Consider the following 19,962-nt stretch of genomic DNA (forward strand, 5'->3'; position numbering starts at 1 on the left):
ACTTCCACCTCCCTCAGAAATCAAAAGGGAGACTTTTGTCAACTGCCAATAGTGTCTAGCATGCTATATGGTACACAAATATAGACACAGACACAAATCCACAAAGGTATTTAGATGCCTAAACTCCAGATTTAGACACCTACAATGCAGTTTTGGCTCCTCTATGATACACAAAACTTCCAGCGAACCCTGTAAGTGCCTAAACTCACTTGGCGCTTAAGTTTTCAGGGTAAAAGTTCCTTCTGTGTCTAAGTTCCTGTTTCTGGTCATGCACATTGCTGTGCTATCCAGGCATCTGACTGCCTCTACTGCCTAAGCCCAAGAGTGATTTAAGAACCAAGAAAAGAGAAGTGTTTTCTATCTGTGCAGGCCCAGATCAGTTGGTGTGCTCAGAAACCACCTATCAAGTTGGGTCTTATTCAGATACTGGGGGCAGCAGGAGGAGAGGTGGTACTGCCTTTATAACTTTTAGCCCAGTGATTAGAGCACTCAACAGGGACAGAGACACAGGCTCAATCCCCCCCCCCATATCTCTGACTGAGGGGGAGCAAGGATTTGAATGGGGTCTCCCACATCTCCAGAGATTGCTAACGGCTGAGCTATGGGATATTCTGATGTGGGACACAAACTCAGTCTCTCCTGTTGAAGCTGTTCCACTGTGGATAAATAACGAAAGAGTGATTGGAGCAGGGAGGCTGGAGCCGGGGTCTCCCACTTCCCAGGTGGGTCCGCTAGCCACTGGACTAGAGTCATGCTCTCTCTCTCTAGCCCAATGACTATTCCACTGTGGACTAATACTTAAATGGTGGCTGTAGCAGCTTGGCCACCACCCAAACACTGTCTTGTGGCCAGGGGTGCCTCTATGAGTCCCTGCTAATCATTTCTCCCTTGAAAGGAAACTTACATAGATTCCACACATTATTTATGAGGACAAAATCCCACTTCTTGGGGGCCTAGATTTATTCACAGAAAATAACTCCAAGTCCCAAATTAAAGTCCCACAAACAAATGTTTCTTTTCCAGGGCCGCGATTGGCGGCACTTTAGTGGCAGCTCTACCATACCGCTTCATTCTTTGGCAGAAATTCAGCAGGAGGCCTTTGCTCTGAGAGGCACTGAGGGACCTGCCACCGAATTGCCACTGAAGACCCGCACGTGCCACCCCTTTCCATTGGTCGTCACAAGCACCTGTTTCTGCGCTGGTGCCTGGAGCCAGCTCTGTTCTTTTCCTATTCCCAGGCTGCCTTGCCTGGAGGGCTTTTGACTTCTTCCCTTGCTTGCCCAGGGTCTCTCCTGCCTTAGCAGGCTACTCCCAGCCCTTCTTGGTGACTTCATCCCAAATCCCAAAACTCTTCTGGAGCCTGCTCACTCCTAGCAGTGTCTGTTCTTCCTGAGCATCTCCCCTTCACTGCAGCCATCTTCTGTTCTTTATAGGGAATGATCTGATCCCACTCAGGTGGGGCTCATCCTGTCATCTGGGTTGACTTAGCCCCAGGCTCTCCAGCCTATAGGGCAAGCCAACCTTTTATAATAATCCAAAAGCTAGGCATGATGATGTTCAGCTTTGCAACACTTATATCTCTTCCGGGAGCCCATCCTCGGTCTCTGTCCCAAGGAGTTATCTAGTTAATAATTTCAACAGATTCTTGTTGAAAGGGACACACAAATATTTATTTAAAGGTTCTATTTTGCACACCTACATGATGATATCTGCTACGGAAACTCACTGAGATGGAATCTGTCAGTCAACAAACAAATATAAATATAACAGGAATGCGGTCTGCCAGGGCATGAAGCCATCAGAAAACACAAACTAGTCCAGAATGCTACAGTATGCTCCTCAGCAACATGGACTACTTTGCACATCAGACCTGTCCATCACTCCCTATGCTGACTTCCCGTTTCCCTTACTACTTCCCGTAGTAAGACAAATTAAGGTCTTGGTCCCTACCTTCAAGGTGCTCAATAGTCTGAATCCAGCATCTCTAAAAGATCACGTAAAGCTCCAGGATGAGAACTGCACTCTTCAGGTACATTGAAACTTTTCTACCATAAGGGAGAAGTTCACCTGTACAAGAAACAGAACTTTTACACTATGTTACAAACTCCCACAAAAATCAAGCCCATCACAAACCTCACCATCTTCTGTTCCAAGTACAAGAAGCACTTCTTCAATCTGCTTTCTTTAGCACACACACAGCAGAGTGTACACAAACCAAAATCAAAACCAAACCCCAAACCTAACCAAAACAAATACTGTGCACAAAACTGTGATGATAAGGGTGGTAATAGAACCTATATAGAATACACTGGATTGCTTAAGTGATGAGGATTATATCCTAAGCAGAAAAAAAACAAAAACCTCCACTACTGAATTAGGAGTCTAGTTCTACAAGGTCAGGTAAGAAAAGAATTATTTTACACAGTAATTTAAGTAAATTATTTAGCACTATATATGAAAAATATACCAACAGCGTGCTCAGCTCATGAGGGGAGGGAGAATTTTGCACATACTGAAAATCATGAAGAACTGTAGCCACCAACAAATAGGCACATTTGAAGGAATACAAGCTCCTCTCCAAACATTCATTGAAATAAACTGGCCACTTGAATATTCACTAAACCGCAATGGAAAAGGGGTAGGAGCACTGTTGATTTGAATTGTAAGCTGGATTTAGCAAAATGGTTGACAAACACATTCCCTTATACAAACAGCATTTATCTACCAATAGTCACAATAGTGGATTAAAAGGGAAAAAGAGAGAACCAGGAGACATAATAGCACACCTTGGAGACAGGCCACAGAAGTACATGCTGAAGCACTTTGTGAGCTAGGGCAGCAGTTCACATGGTAGCAGCATTGATCTATGTGCACCAGGACACCAACTCAGCCTTTTAACACTGTTATTAACTTTCAGATGGAGCGACGAAATACCCCCAGTTCCAAAGGCTGATGTTGTAAAGCAGTATAGAGCTCACTACACTGTGAGAAGTCAAACTGCCCTCGGGGGGACCAGGGAAACTAAATGAGATTTTAATGTTAATAAGTGCTGACTGACCTTTTCCATTAAGTAGCTAATACATCTCCAGTAGACAGTGTAGTGCCTATGATACACTACTAATAGGGCAAGTAGACAAGCTGTCAGTCCCTTAGAATTAATTAACAGTCCCTCATTTAAACAATTAGATGGGTTTCATATTTTGGAACAATATTTTCAAGGCCATCTGTAAGCCCTTATCTGCTTTATGCCATTACAAATAAGGAACTAGAGTGGAATTAAAAAATATGGGGCCAGAACCTCTGCTGATCTATATCGGTGTAGTGCACCACTGACTTCCATAGAGCTGCATTCATTTAATATATGGAGATATACCTATCTCCTAGAACTGGAAGGGACCCCAAAAGGTCATGGAGTCCAGCAGCCTGCCTTCACTAGGCAGGACCAACTACCAATTTTGTCCCAGATCCCTAAGTGATGCCCCTCAAGGACTGAACTCACAACACTGGATTTAGTAGGCAAATGCTCAAACCACTGAGTTAGTCCTCCCAACCTGAGACTCTGGTCTGTGGTCGATAGGTCACTACTCTCTGTGACACTGAGAATTGTGTTTTTAGACAGGAAGAATTTCTAATGGCCCGAGTCTGGGACTTGGGAGACCTGAATTCAATTCCCTATTCTGCCACAGGCCACCCGCAACCTAGGATAAGCCACTTAATCTCTCTGTCCATCAGCTCCTCACCTGTAAAACGGGGATGATACTTCTCTATCTCACAGGGTGTTGTGAGGTAAATATATTTTAAAAGAAGATTGTGAGGTGTTTGGATGCTATTGTAACAAGATCCAGAGAAGTATTTCAGACTGACAATGTTTAACTTTATGAGCCCTACAGTGCTCATGGAGAGAGGGGCATTTCTGTGGAGCATTCTTCAAGCTGAACAGGAAGTTTCAGTTAGATAAATAAGTACCATATGCACTGTCCACTGTTTTTACAAGTAAACTGTGAGACCCTCAGAGGAGAGACTTGTCTGTGTCTTTTTGAAAATCTTGGCCATGATTATTATTCCATCAAGGCCATATATGCTTATTATATGAAAGATAAACCAAACTAGCATTGTCAAAAATAAAGTAGCATAAGCTGTCCACCAAGCCTTCTGCCACACAGCTCTCCCACTGCACCTTATCTTTAAATTGCAGTCACCTTTCTACTTTAGTTCTTCTCCTCTGCTAAGCAAAGGTTACTCTGACTGAGCCATTGAAGTGATAATGTGATGTGCCTTACTATTCATTTAGAAATTAGTATAAAACTAGAATTCACTTTGCTATTTTTGTGACCCAACCCATACTTGTAGAAATGAAAAGCTCGACCCCAAATTTTCAAACCCAGATGTCTTAAATTAGGTGCATAAGTTAGCATACTAACCTAAGGTCCTGTGTACATATTCAGATATGTGGTTAACACTCTCCTGTTGAAAATTCAGTTTTAATAAGTTAGTTTTCAGAATATTCTTAGTTAATCATGGTACCTGATTCCCATCCTAGTGCTTATCCATAAAAACTAATGTAGCGAGAGAACCGACTTAAATTCTACCTCAAAAATCTAATAATTTAAATTGGCAGAAGACAAAATAGTCTGGATCCCCTGAGTCTGTGGAGTGGGCAGGTTAGTTACAAGCTGATATGTCTGTATCAAAAACAAGGACAGAAAAAGAATGAAAGAGGAGTCTACACTGATTATGAAGGGTTCTTTCATCATAAGCAGCTTCTTTTTGAAAGGGCTCTCATGCCTTGGCTCAGAGCCACACATTAAAATGGATTTTGCTGAATGGAATCATTAATGAATCAAAATGAATTCTCTTCTTTCTTATGAGATTGCAAAGGATTAGGAATGAGATTGGTCTGTGTTTGATTCTCTCACCCCAAAAAACTGCTAAATTCACTGAAATAATGCAGACCTGTGAAGCCAACTGTAGGTGTAATGCAAATAATAATTGGGAGGGGGAGGAGGAGGACAACCAAGACGTGAGGGGGCATTTTTGATTGAAACAATTCTCTGAAGGCTTACTGCAGTTCCTTCCTTTCCATGTTCTGATGGACTGAGAACTGCTTTCCAAAGCATAGCAGTAAAATGATATATTTGTGATCAATACATATTTTAAACAAGATCTTCAGCTGGTCTAAATAGTAGAGCTGGTCAAAAAAATTTAAAGAAAAAGCTTTGTTTGTCAAAAAATGGTCTTAAAGTTGTGAAACACTTGATTTTTCATCAAAATATAGATTTTTCATGAACCTGTGTTATTTTTATAAACATTTTATTGAAGATTTTAACCAAGAACATTATTGAACCCCCCCTTTTTTTTTTACCCATTTTATTTATTTTCTGACTAACTCTAGTAAATAGATCATGGTCCACAGAAGCCAATGTAGCTGGTTGTTCTGTTGTTTTTTTAATGTTGCTTTAGGTGCTGAGAAAACCAGTCATCCAAGCATTTTTAATCATTGTTACATGTCCTCCTCTGAACAGGCCAGTTAAACTTGTCTATTCTCTATCCTGTGGTCAGCAAAATCAGGGTGCAGAACAGAAAATAACCTTTAATCAGATGTTAATCTGCCAGGAAGACAGCATGGCCATTGTGACTTATTTCTTGGCAAGCCCCTAAATCTTATGAATGGCTGAAATTTGTCATGGACAATGTAAATAATCCAATATTGGGGCATTTTCCCACATAAAACATTGGAAATGGAATCAACAATTCTATCTAGCCTGTCAAAATTTTTCTCCTTGAGAAGGAGGAATTCTCCCATTCCAATTAATTCCATGTCCTATATTCATTTCCCGTGCTGCATTTTGGGTTCTCTGAAACTATCGTGCCTAGACTTTGTTCAACTGGGACTATATTTACAACCTGCCAGGTGTCTGAAGTGCATATCTTCTTTGCACATAATTTCACCAAGCATAGTCACCCTCTTTTTAAATATGGAAGTGGAACCTACAGAAAGTACAATTTCCTGCACGCAATACTCCATCATAATCCACATATCCTGGGTGTGTGAATCAAGGTGGATCATTGTATGTCATGACCTTTAATCTCTGGAAGCCTCTGATTCTGAGTCTGACTTAAAGAAGAGATCAGGCACATGCCACATTGGAGGACTCTTTGGACCACATCGAAAAGATCAGCCATATAAAGACGTGGGGAACCTCCCTGGAAAGAAGGCATTTGGATTCCGCTTGAACATTCCCACTGGGAGTTTAACTTTAAACATTTGCTTCAATTAAAAAGTTCTTAAAGGAACAATAGTCTTTCTGGTATTGCCATTTTGCACTTCTTTGGACTACAGCAATGAGAAAAATTTTAAATGGATTGTAATTACATTACGTACAATGCATGCATAATTACTTAATCCATTTAATTAGAGCTGTCAACTCTCCTGCTATGAATATTTCAGAACTAATGATAGGTGCAACAAAAACTGTAGTACACAAAAATAAATTTCAGCTTGTCATTATTATGGAATTCTAGATTTCCACTGCTTTTTCACCTAGAATAACCCACCTTAGTCTCCCCTCCCTTTTTTTATGGTCACCTGCCACCCAATTAATACTCTACATGCTGCACACCTGCAATGTCTTTATCCTCTGACTACTGCTAAATTGCTTTCAACCCTCTAGTACACCTAGATTACAAAATAATTGAAGTGAGGAGCAGATATTCTAAAAGAGGACTGCTAGGGAGGAAAAATCATGAGATAAAATCCATTGGACCTTAGAAGCAAAAAGGGAATTTTGCTTGAGTGAGAACTATAGGATTTGGATCTTAATTAGCTAATGTAGTGGAAGTCTGGACAAAAACAGTGCCAAAAAAATAATAAATAAGACTTGCCACAAGTACATTTCAAAGAGTTACTTTGACAATAGTTACTCAAACCATTTCTTTGAAAACATTGGTAATAAATGATTTAAAAAAAACCCACAAAATATAGCAGTCACTAGGAGCAAGTGTAGGAATTTATAGGTTTCCATCAAGTAATGGATAAGGCATTGGCTTCCAAAGCCAGAGATTGTGAGTTCAAGTCCCATCTGGGGTGACAAGCTACTCTCAGATGCTACAGGAGACATTTAGACAGTATGATAATAGGGCAATGTAAGTACCTAGATAGAAATCATAAATATAGAGATAGCCATAGTGGATTTATCAATCCTTGGAAATATTTCACATTTTCACTTTCACCATGGCAGAAAATGAGTGCTGTGGAAAAACTGTCTATTTTTCCTTTCTTAGGACCAGACTCTTGTCACCTTACTCTGTAATATCTTAAAACTTCTTTAAGCAAAAGAACATTATATAGACTATAAACAGGCCAGAAGTAGCCAAAGGATCCATGATGACACAAAACAGGTGGAATGATGTGATTACTAGAAATTTAAATGGTAAAAATTGTAGGTGTTTCATATATATTTTGCTATATATTTAAAATAAGATGGGAATAGGGAACATATAGGAACTATTACTCAATCTGGGTTTGTAGCACATAATACTCATTTGCAAACTGGGCACCTTTTCCTTTGAGGAATACTAGGAAAATGTCTGCAGAATCATAAGGTATATCTATTGTCTAGGCTTAATACCTAGTATCTATCTGAAGCTACATTACTTTCTGGTCCTAAATGATTGTTCTTTAGGGTGGTAAAGTTAACTGCAATTTTTGAAGAACAATGCAATCTTCAGAAATTGTATGACTTAAATGCACTAGAAACAATTACTTCATAGCCTATCACAGATGGTATCACAAGGGTATTTTACATGATAAAGCAAAAGCACTCCATAGTGGAAAATGCATTGAGAATAAATTTGTCCTTTTAAAAACAACAATGAATTTCTTAAAAGATGGAGAAAGGCAAATCACTGACTTCAGTAAGAGACCTTGGATGTGAAAGACAACATGATTATGTAAAAGAGATGTCCTAGAAACAAACAATGGCCTCAGTCCTGCAAACACTTATGCAGGTGCTTAACTTTGCTTATGTCAATAATCCCATGAAGGATAGCTGCTCTCCGACTTGAGTATGCAGAAGTGTTAGCAGGTACACTTAGTACTGAGCTAGCTACCATAAATAGTTTTGATTTCAGTGCTGTAAACTCATGGGAAGGGCTGGTATTTGATAATCAGTAATTCTTGCACTATGTGGAATCATTATTTAATTGGCAATGTGCTTTTAATTATCCCCCAGCCTCTCCCAAAGCAACACAATAAAGAAAATGTAATGATCCACTGTAGATGGAAGTTTGCCTTCAATAACAGAGACTTTCCAGTAAATTATTGCAGTATGTATCTGAAGCTACAAGAAACAAGAAATTAGCTAGTTCATACTGGCTAAGCAGAAGGTCAGTTAGGGTTAGGTCATGCAAAAACAAAAAATAATAATAATATGGAATAAGCAGTTCATCTGGCAGCCATGATGGCCATTTTGCTTGTGCAGAATATCCATGTCGCTTTTGTCATAAACAGATAGCTAAGGGTTAATGTCTCTTTCACCTGAAGCACCTGACCAGAGGACCAATCAGGAAACAGGATTTTTTTTTCAACTCTGGGTGGAGGGAAGTTTGTGTCTGAGTCTTTGTCTGTCTGCCTGCTTTCTCTGAGCTTTGGAGAAGTATTTCTGCTTTCTAATCTTCTGTTTCCAAGTTGTGAGTACCAAAGAGTTTGTTTCTTTTGTATTTACATGAATATAGTGCTGGAGTGCTTTGATTTGTATTATTTTTGAATAAGGCTGTTTATTCAATATTCTTTTAAGCAATTGACCCTGTATTTGTCACCTTAATGCAGAGAGACTATTTGTATATATTTTTCTTTCTTTCTTATATAAAGCTTTCTTTTAAGACCTGTTGAAGTTTTCTTTACTGGGAAACTTCAGGGAAGTTGAGTCTGTACTCACCAGGGAATTGGTGGGAGGAAGGAGTCAGAGGGAGATCTGTGTGTGTTGGATTTGTTCGCCTGACTTTGCATACCCTCTGGGTTGGGGGGGGAAGGGAGATTGACTCGGTGATTCTGGTTTCCAGGACTGGGAACGGAGAGGGGGAGTCACTTTGTTTGGATTCGCAGAGCTTGTGTCTGTGTATCTCTCCAGGAGCACCTGAGGGGGGAAGGGGAAAAGGATTATTTCCCTTTGTTGTGAGACTCAAGGGATTTGGGTCTTGGGGTCCCCAGGGAAGGTTTTTCAGGGGGACCAGAGTGCCCCAAAACACTCTAATTTTTTGGGTGGTGGCAGCAGTACCAACTCCAAGCTGGTAACTAAGCTTGGAGGTTTTCATGCTAACCCCCATATTTTGGACGCTAAGGTCCAAATCTGGGACTAAGGTTTGACAGCTTTGTCAGCTTAGAATGTGAACCTGTGTTCTGTATTTTGTCTACTTTCATTTTGCTTTACTCTGCTCATGGAGGATGCCACAAGAAGGCTGTACTAGTAGACATATAGTGGAGCAGTTTGGAGTGGACTGCATATAGTGGAAGATTGGAGAGTGGACTGCAACACCTTTCTGCCCTTCCTTTTGCAGCAATTAGATGTCTGAATAATCTAGATATCAACTGTGTTACATATGAAAAGAAGAAGCCACTTTGTCCATTGTTTGTTTTTCAGATTTCAAAGGGATGTCTTTTTTGACGTTTGAAAAGCACATGGCATACTGAGTGCTACCATAATCTACATCAGGGGTCAGCAACCTTTCAGAAGTGGTGTGCCGAGTCTTCATTTATTCACTCTAATTTAAGGTTTCAAGTACCGATAATACGTTTTAACGTTTTTAGAAGGTCTCTTCCTATAAGTCTATAAACTATTCTTGTATGTAAAGTAAACAAGTTTTTTAAAATGTTTAAGAAGCTTCATTTAAAATTAAATTAAAATGTAGATCTTATCAGTTTAGTGCAGTGGTTCCGGGGCGGCTCTAGGCATTTCACCACCCCAAGCACAGCAGGCAGACTGTGTTCGGCAGCTTGCCTGCGGGAGGTCTGCTGGTCCCGCAGCTTCAGCGGACCTCCCGCAGCCGTGCCCGCAGCTGCGGGAGGTCCACCGAAGCCGTGGGACCAGCGGATCTCCCGCAGGCAAGCCGCCGAAGACTGCCTGCCTGCCACCCCCACGGCTCCGGCAGAGCACCCCCCGCAGCTTGCCGCTCCAAGCACGCGCTTTGCGTGCTGGGACCTGGAGCCGCCCCTGAGTGGTTCTTAACCTGGGGTGCACGCACCCCGTGGGGCAGGGCTGGTACAAGGATATTTTGCGCCCCAGGCAAAACTTCCACCTTGCAGACCCCCCCCTCCACACATCGGTTCATTGAGGGGCAAATCCCAACAATCCTTTATAGACCCCAGGGGCCAGCCGTGCCCAGGGGCTGCTCCCCAGACTAGGTTCCCCCCTCCCCACCTCTTGATCTACCCTGGAGGGTGCACAGCCCCCCCACAAGCCCTCCCCACCCCACCCCACCCCAGTGACCCCCGCCCCTAGTCCACTCGCTGGCTTTGCAGGGCTTGGGCAGCTGCAGCAGCTTGGCAGGGAGGAGCCGACTTCTCGAGGCACAGGAGAGCCAGAGTGTCCCACTTGCAGCAGCAATGACCCCCTGCCATGGAGGAGCTGACGCGATGCAGTGGGGCAGTAGCCCTGCAAAGGCAGTGGCGCCTAGTGGGGAGCAGCCATGCCCCCCAGCCTCTCCTGCCCAGGCTGCAGCCCGGCTCCCCTCCGGTGGCTCATGCAGGCTGCAGTGGATGTGTGTGGGTGCCAGCCCCCATGCGCCCCCCGGCTCCCCCCTCACCTAGGGTTACCATATTTCAACAATCAAAAAAGAGGGGAGAGCCTTGCCCTAGCCCTGCCCCCATCCACTCCCTCCCACTTACCACCCGACTGCCCAGGTCAGAACCCCCAACCCTCCCCCACTCCTTGTCCCCTGACATCCCCCTCCTGGGACCCCTGCCCCTAACTGCCCCCCAGAACCCCACTCCCTACTTGAGCCTCCCTGCTCCTTGTTCCCTGACTGTCCCCTCCTGAGACAGCCCCACTCTAACTGCCCCCCTACGACCCTACCCCCTACCTGTCCTCTGATTGCCCCAAACCTTATCCACACCCTCGCCCCCAGACAGACCCCTGGGGACTCCCACGCCCCATCCAACCATTCCCCGCCACCTGACAGGACCCCCAGAACTCCCAACCCATCCAACCCTCCCCCTGCTCCCTGACTGCCCCCTGGGACTCCCCTTACCATGCCCATGCCAGTCAGACACTGGCTCCACGTGGAGGCAAAACACGCTGCCAGGCTGCCACACACACAGCCCCTCCCACACAGAGTGCTGAGGCAGCAGGAGGGAGGAGCTGTGCGAGGGGTGGTGGCGGCTCACACTTCCGGGCGCCGCAGAAACTGAGAGCGGTGAGGGGGGATCCAGGGGGCGTGCCTGCCCTGGCTGCGGCCCAGTGTACACCCCCACCGGGGGCTCCTGCAGTGGATGCATGCAGGCGGCAGTCCCCGTGTGCCCCCCGGCTCCTCCTTCGCCGTGCTCAGGCTCTGCAGCTCCCAGGAGTGTGAGCCACTGCCACCGCCGCCCCTTCCGCAGCAGGCTCAGAGCACCGCGCCCCAGTGGCTCACACTCCCGGGAGCCGCAGAACCCGAGCTCAGTGAGGGGAGAGCTGGGGGGCATGCTTGCTGCTGGTCTGGGATCCTGGCCGCTGGCCCTGCTCAGCCTCCTGCCGGCCTGGGGTTCTGTTCAGTCAGCTGGCAGCGGGCTGAGCGGAGCCGGCAGCCAGGACCCTGCCTGGTAGCTGGGTGCCAGGCAAAATCGGCTCACATGCCAAAGGTGGCATGCGTGCCACAGGTTGCTGACCCCTGATCTACATAAATAATAAGAATTATCATCATATTTAAAGACACAGGAGTCAACTTTTCCACTTTATTCTGCACTGTTGAAGCCTCAGCTGGAATACTGTGGCCAGTTTTGGGCATCACACTTTAAAAGATGTGAACAAATGGGAGAGAATCCAGAGGCGAGCAATTAAATATAAGAGGTTTAGAAAACAAGACCCAGGAGCTGAAAGAATTGGGCATGTTTTGTCTAGAGAAGAGAAGACTGAGCGGGGACATGGTAACAATCTTCAAATATGTAAAAGATTGTCAGTCCTGATAAATTGTCCACTGAGGGCAGGACAAGAAGTAATTGGCTTAGTTTGCAGCAAAGGTGAATTCAGCTGGATATTAGGAAAAAACAGATCAAATGGCCAGCATCTTATCTGTCATTATCAATATTAATACTTCAGCCGTCCTGTTTTTTCCTTTTTTAAAAACTCTGTATTTCTTTGTCTTCAAAACATCAGAAACATGTTTTTCCTTTAGATGTGCTCTCCAGTGAATCAATATATTCAGATATCATGTTTGATACGTCACATTATCTTGAGCACATAGTAGACTTGAGTATTTTTAAGTGAAGGAGCAATGCTTTGTTAAGTGAGGATGATTCACTATTGCTAATCGGGAGAAATGAGCTTTTGTCTTCAAGAAACTCCTTCCAGGAACCTTGTTACCTGTGAATAAGCACACAATAATCCATACCTCAGCACATAAAACAGTTCAATCCACTTAATCTCACAGTAGCTCCTACCTCAGTTATGTTACATTAAAAAAAGTTTGTTCTGTTTATTTTTCCCCTAACTAGGTTGTGACTGTTAAATAAAACAATAAATAATAACAACAACCTTCTTCTGTATCTGAAAATTTGACAAACTGCATTGGTACTGATTTTCATTTGTTTAGCAGCTTAAGCTTTAACGCCCTTTGATGAGGCATTTTCTACTTCCAGATTTAATACTAATTCAGAAGAAATGCTGGTTTTATTCCCACCAATATCATGCCTTGTACTTGGAGTTTAGTCATGACTGCCTCTTTGCTTCCCCCGCAATATTCCACGACATTTCATAGGAAGTGCATGTTATAGTTACTGGGCAATTTTCTGGTTTCTGGAAAGAGGTCACTTGCTTTACGCAGTATATCAACAAATGCTGCCATAAATTTCTATTTAATTTTAGTTGTAGAGTTTAACTGTTCATAATTCCTTGCTAGTAAAAATCATTAGACAGCAGCTAAATTCACATAAAGTTATCTTCCACAGAAAACTGTGTTTCTGGAAATGGAAGGAATAGACAAATGCAGTCAAAAATCATATAGAACATAAGAACATTTTTTAATTAAAACTGATATTACATTTAGTGTGCTGAGGGTTATAAAGAAAATACCTGTCACTTATCCATAAATTTCCCCATACTTTTGCAGTGCTAAAAGGACAAAGGAAGAAATATCTTTCTGTTCTTCTCCTCTTTATGAGACTTTCTTTTTTCTTTCATATTAGTCAAAAGTCTCAGTTGGATTGTTTGTCTTTTTTAGTTTGGCTGCCATAGCAAAATGGCCTTCTGTACTCCTGATAGCCTTGTTCTCATTGCTTGGGGTTAGAAAAATATTGCACTTGAACCTGTCTTGTAAAGCCACATTTCTTTTGTGTGTGTCTCCCTTTATACACCTTTTATTATCCTCTGTGCCTCTCCTACAAAAGGATCCGTCCATGTGGGCTCAGATGCCAGTGCAGACCTCCACTGAAGGAAATGTCGGGTTAAGGGTCTGTACAGGTGTGTTTATTTCCAGGACTGTGATTCCTACTTGCACATAAAGGAGCAGTTCAGATCATAAAAGACTTCACGTGGGAGGATTTTGGGAGTACGCACAGTGCTAATGATGAGTACTGAGGGATTAGAATGATTGTTCTGAGGGGCAAAGGGTGGGGAAACTCACTGACCTTCATTTCTCTCCCCAGACCCTCAGTCTACGTAACACATCAAGGAATCCATGCAGTGCCTTTCCTGCTTGAACAAATGATAACCCAATTCTGAGAAATTAGGTCAAATTAAATAGACACAGCTTATTGGTGAAAACAAACTGAATTCTTTTCCAGTTTGTAAATCAACAGAAGGGTAAAATTAGATCAGATTGCAGAATCTTTATTGCTGACAAAGCCTGAGTCAACAAGAATCCCTAGGACTGGCAGATTCTAGGCAGAATGAATCGATGTGAACTGGGAATCACTGAAAGACAATCAATATGGAGCTGCACAATGCCATTTTTATTCAGTCACTTTTCAGAGTAGAGTCACACTCTAAGCAATAGAAGAAAGTAGGAAAATGGCCTCCTCGGACATTTACTGTGTAGCTCGTTTCAATAAAGGGTCTCTCTAATATTTGATTATCAGTGCTCTGGCTATATCATTTTACTAATTCCTTACAAAAAAAAATCCTGTTAGCAAGTCCCATAGTATTTTTATTATATTAGGACCAGATATTGCAAGGTAATGAGCATGCTCAAACTTCCCCTGAAGTCACCCTACAGGATTTTCCCCTCTGTGAACTACAGTAAGGTACCATGGAAAATGTCGACTGTAAGAACACTTCCATGCTGTATTAATGTACCAGAGATTTCTTGCCTGCTCTGGTTTATTTTAAACACTAACTCCATTCTGGTGAATAAGGAGCCCACATACCCAAATAAAACTCTAGTTTTCTTACTATACTATCTTGATACCCAGAGGCAACTTTTTTAGGATTGGGAAAGAGTACTTCATCACACTGACATATGTTTTTTCAGTAAAAATGTTTAATTCAGCTGTAGGACAAATATGTTTTGTAAGGAAATGAGAGACACCAGCAATTTTTTTCCCCACATAAGAAAACATATTTTTTTCCCATTTGTGGCAAGTTTTACACCTCTTGAGAAGAGCTGATCCCAGAGCTGCAGAATAGAAATGCAGATTTTCCTTGAAGTTATAGCACCAAATATTGTACAATGAGACTTGCATAACTGCATGCAAAATGGATAAGATTGCACTTTTCTCATGGCTGTGATGGAAGTCGGCCATAGGGTGACCAGATGTCCTGATTTTATAGGGACAGTCCCAATATTTAGGGCTTTTTTCTTATATAGATGCCTATTACCCGCCACCCCCATCCTGATTTTTCAGTCTTGCTATCTGCTAGTTGGGGATGCCATTCTTGTTATGCTAGCTTGTTTTCTGATATATATATATTCATGATTGTTGACAATTAGGGATTATTGCATAGGGTTGGGTGGCTGGATGTGATGTTTGACAATCAAACAAACTTTACTGAAAAGTGGTTTTAAGCCCTGGACCATAGGGAAGGCTATTGCAGATGAGAAGTGATACAAAGTATCCAACTGTGGATTATTAAGGCCTGATCCAAAGATCACTAAAATCCGTGGAAATCTTCCCATTACCTTCAGTGGTCTTTGGACTAGGACCATAATGGGATCGTTGGAATTACAAAGGATAAAGAGATGCTCTCCACCATATTTGGAGACCTCGGCTGGGTTTAGAAAAGTGTAGAGTGACATAGAAAATCTTATGGGCCCAATTTTAAAACCCCACCAGGTAAGGGCCTTGAATAAATATACTACGCATCATGACTTGGGTGCACAACATAGGTATTTGGGCATCCAGGTAATCTAACTGGTCACTTACACATGAAGTTATCTATTTCGTATATACAAAAAATAGGGATGAAATCCTGGACTCATTGAAGTCAATGGGAATTTTACCTTACATTTCAATACAGCCAGGGTACAATTGTGTTCCTATTTGACAGAGCTTCTTTGCCTCTCATTAGCAATGAGTAAGTAAGGAGAATGAGATTTTCTCTACTAACAGCCAGAGGATTAAGGAAGCCTACTGACCCAGATGAGACCATAATGCTGCACCAGTAGCAAATGTCAGGCTGGCCAGGAAGGAGAGCAGAGCTCTACTATTTCCTTGATGAAGGAAGCCTGGTTGGGATGACTAGGCCCAGGTGGACTGACAAAAAGGGACTAGCTGCCCAGAGACAAGTTCAAAGTAGAGGAACTTCCCAACAAACCCACGGATGACCCTGATTTTGAAATTTGCTATCCCTTTTTGTTTTAGACTCTAACACCCCAAAAGGGGTAAGACTTGTGTGTCATAGCTGGAAGAGTAAGGCACCATGACCCCTAATATGGTTACAGACACTTTTTGTGTGCTTAGTCATGTCCTCCTTTGGCTTTTAAAATTAGGACCTGTGTGACAGAATGCCAGCTGAAGTAAATTGGGATGGCTCTACTAGTTCCAACGGAGCTACTCTGATTTACAGGAGCTGATACTCTGGCCCTGAATAATCAAAACAGTTAGGATATGCCCAGTTGGATTAGGTTTTTCCCTTGCTCTATCCAGATTTCCTCTGTGTTTTCTTTTTGAAATAATTTCAGTTCAGAACAAAAAGGTTCACTAACATTTTTTTATGAGTTTGTCACCAGTTCCCTAGGCTCATCCTTTCCACAGAATATCATCTTGTATTCAATTTGTTCGCTGCCACAGGACACATCAGGTGGAATGTATTTATCTTAATGAGCCCTGAAACTCTGAAACAGCTAACACAAAACAAAATATGATAATAAAAGAAATAGCAATATATAATTTACAAAGAAAAGCTAGTGCCTGATCCAAACCTCTCTGAATTGCAGGGCTTGCCTGTAAGGTAAGTTAATATGCAGCAAGCTGGGGTGTAAATTGACTGTGTGTCAGCATGCCACACACTATGTGTCCATGTGGACACTGTTGCTGTGTACTGAAATTTCCCTAATGGACTTTGCATAGTGCTAGGTTAAAGCATGCTGGCATGGTGTAGATTTACACCCCAGCTTATTGTGCACTAACTTACCATATAGACATGCCACAAGAGAGTCTTTCCATTACCTTCAATGGACTTTAGAACTTACCTCAAAAGAAAGTGAAGTCCAGAGTCCAATTTATTTATTTTTAATTATTTTAAAAATTATTTTATATAGAAATGGCCCAACCCAAACTCCAGATTCAACCTCTCTGAATGTTAGGTCTGTTTGAAATCTAAACATGGATCTAAACATTTTGCAAACAATTCTTTTTAATGGGCCAAACCAGAATTTTGGCACTGAACATGCCTGAACTTTGGGATAGTGGAAATTCAGATCCACATTTTGCAGCTTGAACAGCCTCCAATTTTCGGTTGCACTGCAGATCTGTGTTTTGTGGTTCTATCTGGTATTTTGAACACCTGCAAACCTTTAATACCATATTTTATTCTGCATGTGCATGAAACTTTAGATTGGACTGCCAAGATCTGAGGACTGCCTTCAGGGCATTCTATTGTCTTTTAGTGAAAGGAAGCTCTTAAGTACAGAAAATAGTGGAGAAGGAGGTTTCTCATCAGAGAGAAACATGAGCTGGCTGCCAATATAAAATTTTTCTTTATAGTTTATATGACTTAGGGGGTATGAAATAATTCATGAATTCATGAGTCAACAGTTACTTGTAGAAGAATGAGCAGGGCAGGGTAGAAATCCATTTCTAAATTTAAATGAAGTTTTATACAAAAAGTCTAATTGGAATAAATCTGCACCAGTAAAATGCTTAAACAACACAGCTGCCAAAGATTAATTCTCACTATTTTTCCATATTATATACAATTCTGAGAAATAAGCCATGCATTCTGCATGCATAAAACGTAAAGCATGGGAGCATGTTGATGGGCTGCCATTTAACACAACATACCTGAAACAAAAGAAATTTATTATGCAAAACATACAGCTATCACACCAAGGATTTCCTCCTAGACTGTGATTTTAGTAGGGGTCATTATTTACATTGCGACATTGACATTGTTCAAAGCATGAAATCAACTATCAGAAAGGAAATAAAGTCCACTGGAAAACTAAAATCATGCTGCCAAAAGCTAGAAATGAAAACACAGGGCTGTCTCTCATCTGAAACCTTCCCTGTTCGAGGTACAAAGGACTCACATTGTCACCATGTTAATAACTCCCTCAACTCATCTTTTTAATCACTTCTGAACATCTCCAAGTCCCATAAAATAAGTTTCAACTACATACAGTATAGGCTGTAGGCCAGGTGACACTATCTTAGAACAAGCACAGACACATTCCAATCTCATTTTAAGTATGAGGAGCAATTTCTCCTCAGATGAATAAAGTGGCTGTTTTATGTATAGTACATTTACCAGCCTGCAGGAAAGGGGATGAGGGAAGCAATCCACATCATTGTTTGGATGAGTTAAAAAATGAAATGAACTTACAGATTTTAATACTAATAAAGCATGTTGCCCAGTCTCTCCGCAGTAGAAGTAAATCAGCATAGTTGCATTGAAGTCAGTGGGGCTATTCCAATTAACACTAGTTGAAGGTCTGACTCATTTATAATAATAGTGTATAATAATTTTAAACTCAACCACGTTTTGGAGCTAGATTGTCCCTATTTCCTCCTAGATGTGTGGGTTGGGGGGAACAGATGAAGGAACATTTCATCCCTTCCTACCTTTGAACCCTTCACCAGAGGCTAGCCACAATCTGGGTCCCAGTACATCCAGCGTGCCAGGATCTGGGGGGTCTAGTACTAGGCAGCAGAGCTAGAAAGACCCAGGGGGAATGAATGTGGGTGGGGATGTAAAGAAAGGAAAGGGTGCTAATATTTTGAAGTACTATTTCTCCTTCCTGTATTCCACACATTGCCTGTCTAGTTTCACTCCACACTATTCTCCTATATCTCACTCCTGTTGTATATTTTGTTCTTTTTTTTTTAAATCTTTTATTTTAGACCCTTTTTGATTTTCAAGTTGTTAAAAAGCACCTGGAGCAACCTCATTGGCCCTTTATTTCTGATTAAACACTTTACTATGATCTGTTGGTGACTTGAATGTTATTGGCTAGATCCTTAGCTTGGTTTCAGTCTAACCCTATATACTTTATTATTCCCTTTTCTTCTTAATTCATCTGTTCACATGACCTAATCTGCCAAGAAAACTGGAAGCAGATAAAGTGGAAGTTTATTTCAGTTTTAAAGACAGCTGCAAGTAGTAAAAGTTTTAAGATTATGAAAAATGGAAGCCATTCTCAGGCCTGATCTACACTACATAGTTAGTTAACATAAACTGCCTTACGCTGACTTAATGTCTGTGTCTACGCTGCCAGGTCCTTTCCACTGATGTAATTCACCTGCTATGTTGACTTAATTACTCCACTTCCGTGAGAGGCATAACACTTAATTTGATGTAGATATGTCAACGTAGTGGCAGTATAGACACTGTGTTGCTTACATCAACTTAACTGGCCTCCAGGAGGTGTCCCACAATGCTCTGCTGTGACTGCTCTGGTCACTGTTCTGAACTCCGCTGCCCGGGAGCCAAGTACACAGGAAACAGCCCCTTCCCTGTTAAAGGACAGGGAACTTTTGAATTGCCATTTCCTGATTGTTCAGCATGGAGAGCTCACCTGCCCAGCTGATCATGCCTGCTCCACACTCCTGTCTGGAGTACACAGGAGGTGCTGGATCTTCTGGGTCTGTGGGGAGAAGAGGCTGGGCATGCAAAGCTCCAATCCAGCCATAGAAACAGACATATACAAGCAGATCACTCAGGGAATGGGGGAGAAGGGCTACATTAGGGATACACAGCAGCGCTGTGTGAAAATCAAGGAACTGCAATATCAGAAGTCAAGGGAGGCAGACTGTCACTCTGGATCAGTACCACAGATATACTGCTTTTACAAGGAGCTGCATGTTATTCTCAGTGGCAACCCCACCATGACCCCACAAGAGCAGCATGGATACCTCTGAGGAGTGGGAGCCCTGTGCTACTGCAGGCAACACTGAGTATGAGACTCCTCGACATTTTGAGCAGGCTCATCTCCCTCTGCTGCCCCTGCTGAACAGCGTTCCAACATTGCCATCCTCTCCCCCAATATGTGTTCCAGTAGGCGAGGTGGGGCAATGCAATATCCCTTCCATTCAATCCTGGGGGAGGGTGCCAAGAATAACACTGCACATATGTTGATGTATGACAGGCAAGGCCACTGAGCTTTTAAAGACTAGAT

At 42.3% G+C, this 19,962-nt stretch overlaps 1 long non-coding RNA gene across 2 annotated transcripts in view; it reads right to left on the reverse strand.

Annotated features, from left to right (window-relative positions):
* Nucleotides 1-19,962, reverse strand: part of LOC115655259 — a 386,865-nt gene that overhangs the window by 186,974 nt on the left and 179,929 nt on the right. The window contains exon 1 of one of the 2 annotated variants that reach the window (XR_004001354.1): nt 1,951-2,062. The exons of the other annotated variant lie outside the window; for it this stretch is intronic. This is a non-coding gene — a long non-coding RNA (uncharacterized LOC115655259). Of the gene's footprint in view, nt 1-1,950; nt 2,063-19,962 lie in introns of those variants that run through there. 2 annotated transcript variants of the gene reach the window in all.

This window comes from Gopherus evgoodei, chromosome 7 (genome assembly GCF_007399415.2).
Source record: "Gopherus evgoodei ecotype Sinaloan lineage chromosome 7, rGopEvg1_v1.p, whole genome shotgun sequence".
NCBI lineage: Eukaryota > Metazoa > Chordata > Testudines > Testudinidae > Gopherus > Gopherus evgoodei.